Consider the following 4,906-nt stretch of genomic DNA (forward strand, 5'->3'; position numbering starts at 1 on the left):
GATTAAACTGGTAAGATAGACAGGTAAAACATGCAGCAAGGCCTTGTAGATAAAAATCATTCAGTGCTGTTCCCTCCTTACAGATAAAGATGGCCATCCAACTTTGTCATAAAGAACACAGTGATGAATTCTAAACCCATCACATGTAATGAAACGGAGTGCAGAATGATACACTGCATCAAGGGGCTTCAGTGTTGAGCAGCATGCATGTAAATCAGATCCCCATAATCTAGAGCAGGTAAAAAAGTAGCCTGAACAAGTTGTTTTCTACAATTTAAAGTAAAACAAGCTCTGTTACGATAAAAGAATGATAATTTACTCTTTAGTTTTTTAGTTAGTTTGGATATATGAATTTTAAAAGACAGGTTATCATCTATCCAGATGCCCAGATATTTGTAGTTTGAAACCCTTTCGATAGGAGTCACCAGCAATGGTGAATATATGGGTAAATATAGATATACATAGTAGTAATTATTAAAATGTTAACAACTTGCAGTAATGGATTTGCATAGAAACAAATGAAGTATGTAAGATAAAGGACAGAAAGGGTTTGAACTAAACATTGAGTAGGGGGGGGGGGATGCTGCCCACTCTGCATTTGAAGCAGTTGGCTGGAAAATAGGTCCTTATATTAAATATATTATATATAAGTAGTGCAATTAAGAGAAAAAAAATTCAGCCACCTTAAAAAACTACTTTGTTCTATAGCAATAATCCAGGACCCATTTGTCAGATCATTTTAAAAAAAAGGGTGGACTAACTAGATAGCTCTCCTTTAAGAAATGGAACTATTTCAGCCACACACAAAAAAATAATAACGATAAAGAGGGTAGATATGTGATCTTAAGGGACTATTGGATCATAATGCCTTCTCTATATGCCCCAAATTAAGATTTCCTTAAGATGATAGCATCTTTATTAGCAGACAAAGCAGAGGGAACTATTTTAATAGGCAGAGATTTCAACTGTGTTCTGAGACAAACTATAGATCGACTATCAGCATTAGTGGGCTCTATGTCCGAGAAATCATCTATTCTTTGGGCAATGATGGGTGAACTGGGCCTGGTGGAAGTCTGGTGCCACCCACACCCTAGAGAACAGGATTTAACTTTCATGTCACAGGTGCATGGCAGCCACTCTAGGATCGATACATTTTTGATATCGGGAAAAGATATTAACAGGACTAGTGAGTGAAATATAAAATCAATAACCATAACAGATTACACCCTGTCACCTTAAAGATAAAGACAGGACCAAATAAACAGTTTAAAGGTGCACTATGTAGTTTTGGATGAGAAGTGATTCAACTTGCCGCAGGGAAGCCGTCTGCAAGAAAAATAGTGCCATATCTAAGAGCTAAAAAGAATAATGCTTGAGTTCTCGGCTCAATCAGTCCCTTTAGTGAGAGCATAGCGCAGTGGAGCTCGTACACTGAGAGATTTGACTCCTTTGTTGCAGCAAATTGAATAAGTGATAAACAGTCACTGAGAACGGTGTGAACGGAACCGACACTTTTAACTTTTAACCCTCAAAAGCTTCTACAGCCAGCAAAGCCAGGAAGTAAAACAAAAAAATGTGAGGGCAGGCACCTTAGAGAGACACACACACATGCACACACACACACACACACACACACACACACACACACACACAGTCTTACTGTTCATAAGGGTGAGGGCTGGCACCTGGATTAGGAGCACTGCCCCTTGTAGGTAGGGCTAGAGGAAGCTCCCCCTCTTCATTAGGACAGGTGTGAGCCATTAGTGCCTCTTCGTTTGAGGCCTGGTAGATGTGTGGTGGGACTGTTTTGTCTGTACAGGTAAGAGAACTGTGCAAAAGGAGAACTTTATTCGGTATTTTGGGGGATTTTGACCAGTATACTTATACAGAACCGTGGTGCAGCCGTTTCCTCTCGGTCCAGTTTGAATGTGCTGTAGGCCCATGCTTGAGAGGTAGGCTGCTGACAACCCGGTGTTTAATCTCACCAGACTACAGAAATGATTAGTGATGTGTCCAATTTAATTCCTTAGGACATGAGTCAGCCTTTTCCCTGAGTCACAGTATAGAGCCAGTCAGCTCCACCGGTGCCAGTGTCTGACAGGGTCCCAGACTGAGAAGGTAATCTCCACTGGTAATGTAGGAGGGTTATTTCCTCTGAGGTATGTTTGCCAGTCAATTTAATGGCTGTGTTTTCCCTTTTTTCAGATTTAGTGCCAGACTGCTGCTTTGCCTGGGCTGATGTGCCATGCGGCCTGGTTGAAGTCTCCGAATAGTTTTGTATTGCTGTGGATGTAAACCAGCTCATCGTAAGTTGTTTATTGTCTTGCATTGTTGCTGGGACTGTTGTTTTTACTGTGTCAGCTGATAACCATTTGTGAACCAACCGAGTACTAATATTGTATTTTCTTTTGTTTGGTTGTCAGGCAGTGGGAGGATCTGCGGGGAGTATCCGTGGTATACGCACTCTTCTTTGCATGCAGTGTGGTAGGTCTGAAGAGTGGCGAGCACCCAAAAGTAGTTTGTAGATTTACTTCAATTGTTGCAGTGATTTGCAGTGGTCACGGTGTGCAGGTGGTGGTTGCTATTGGGTTTTGCGATAGAATCTCCCCGTGGTGAGTACCCTGTCTGACGATTTATGTATTAGCAGGTAGTGTATTTTATACTCCTGCTTGTTTGTCTTCATTGTAATAAGTCATCTCAGCTACCTTTTTGTAGTTTTAAATATTTATTAGTGTTGTAATATTAAAGGTATTGTGCTGAAACTAATTATCTTTCTTTCTCTATCTATCTATCTATCTGGTCCATTACCACCAGTTGATTTCAGTTTGCATAATAAATAGAATTTTGACGAATTTTGAGTGCACGTCTCCGGCTCTCCTTGTACGTGGAGATAAATTTGTTTGCGGGTTTATGCAGAGACCCTTACACTGGGGTTGGTCACACAAAGAAATTGGTGGACACACTGACCAATCTTTTTTCCCCTAAGCCTCTGGGGATTGCAGAAAGATTCAGATTTCCCAGACGCAACAAGGAAGAGGTTGAGTGTCACCATATTTGTTGCAGTTTTATGCAAATTAGCTAAACACTGAGTTCAGGGATGTCTTAAGTGACACATTAAGAGACAGACTTGTGTGTGGATTAAGGAATGAAGCAGCACAGAGGAAATTACTCACTGAAAGTGATTCAGCTCTTGAAAAAGCCATTAATATCAATGTAACAATGGAAATTGCATCAAAAGAAGCCCAGCAGATACACGGTGCAGGGAAAATGCACAAACTCAGCAGCTGTTTTCATTGTGGTGAATCTGGTCACCTGGCGTCTGCATGCTGGTGTAAAGAAATGGACTAAACCATCATAACCGTGACATGAACTTATTCTGTCATTTTATTTGAACTTGTCTCATCCTAACCTCCAAATCACACCAGTATAAAGTCAAACTGCTGTGGTAAAATACCCCTACATTTTTAAAGAAGAATTTGAAAATTTGAGTTGCTGGGGCATAAAAGTCTAAGTCTACCAATAGCAAAGCCATCAGTGCTGAAAATCTTTTAAATTGAAAATCGAATCATAACCTTTAAATCGAAAGTCAAATCGAATCATGGATTTGGAGATTCATGACACCCCTGCTTGCACAACTTTCTTTTCTTCAGGTGATTTCATTGCTTGATCTGTTTGGTAGTATAAGCTGTCACTGGGAGCGCTGGAATTGGTAGCTTTCCCTGTTCCGTCATTGCCAGTGTAGGTACAAGAACAGAAGGATCTCTCTGCATCCTCACAAGCAGACAGGACTGGGTGTTCATTGAGTTCTCTGTCCTGATTGGATAAAGTGGGCAAGGATACCAGAACATTTCTTTTCTCTTTTAATGCCTGAGCAGGGGGAAGAGAGGCACTGGTTACTGACCAAACACCCTATAACAGTGATTACTGTTGGAATACTGAACTATATAACACTTGTTTGAATAAGAAACTAACACTTACAGCAGCTTTAACAGATTAGAAAAATATCATGTCATATGGGTGGTTTGAAAGGAAATGACAAATAACCTTTTTATTTATTTAATGAGGACTTGTAACTCTCCTGTCTAATTATTACATCAAGTCTCCCACGTTCCCCACTCAAACTGTCTTAACTAGAATGTTAGAAGTAGTGGCTGCATATTTATATTATAGAATTGTTTGCTGCAGATATGTTCCCTTCTCCCCACTTGGGTCTGTAAAGTTTAATTTTATCCCTAATGTAGCAGGAAACAAGTATCAGCATGATGAAGGCTTTTCCTGTCTTCATTCAAACATGTTAGCCAGGCCTTTATCTGCTGCTGTTGCAATTTTAAACTAAGAGCCTGGATTTCTGTGTCTCTGTACAGGCCCCTGAATGCTGGCTCCCGCCCTGTATCGCCTCAGCCCAGCCTGCTAGAACAGCTTTGCATGGCAGCTGGTCCTGACTGATTGCACTGCTTGTTAGTCTGTCTTTGATCATTAAGCAGAGCAATGTCATTGCCTTTAGTGTCATCAATTATAATTTGGCTTGTGTCACTTTGATCTTAACAAATGTTATCCTAGATTTTTAAGCCGTTGTTGGTCCACGTGCTGCAGACTTTCAGCTTCCTCTATTAGATGCAAGCCTTGTGATGAATAATTTACCTGAGTGGATTTTTCTCCTGCATGTTCTCTCTGCAAAAGCTCAGACTACACAGCACACAGCCAGGGAGTTTAGAGTGAATAAGAGAGTGAGCGGATAACATATAAATAGCTCATCATGTCCTTTGGTGAGGGCTCCTACATCTGTCCACTCCATATGGCACTGTGAGTCAGCCCAGAGTCCAAATTCCACTGAGTCAATATTCAGTATAAATATTCTGGTTCTGAAGGCCAGGTCAGAAAGTTACTAGTTCCACATTCTCATTGG

At 40.7% G+C, this 4,906-nt stretch overlaps 1 long non-coding RNA gene across 1 annotated transcript; it reads left to right on the forward strand.

The window, feature by feature from the left end:
- Window positions 1-1,785: 1,785 nt before the first annotated feature.
- On the forward strand, window positions 1,786-4,638 carry LOC311258325. The gene is made up of 6 exons (XR_014622727.1): window positions 1,786-1,819; window positions 1,890-1,952; window positions 2,031-2,118; window positions 2,206-2,306; window positions 2,424-2,484; window positions 4,365-4,638. It is a non-coding gene; the product is annotated as an uncharacterized lncRNA (long non-coding RNA).
- Window positions 4,639-4,906: the final 268 nt, after the last annotated feature.

Source organism: Pagrus pagrus (genome assembly GCF_965226575.1).
Source record: "Pagrus pagrus genome assembly, chromosome: 6".
In the NCBI taxonomy this organism is placed as follows: domain Eukaryota; kingdom Metazoa; phylum Chordata; class Actinopteri; order Spariformes; family Sparidae; genus Pagrus; species Pagrus pagrus.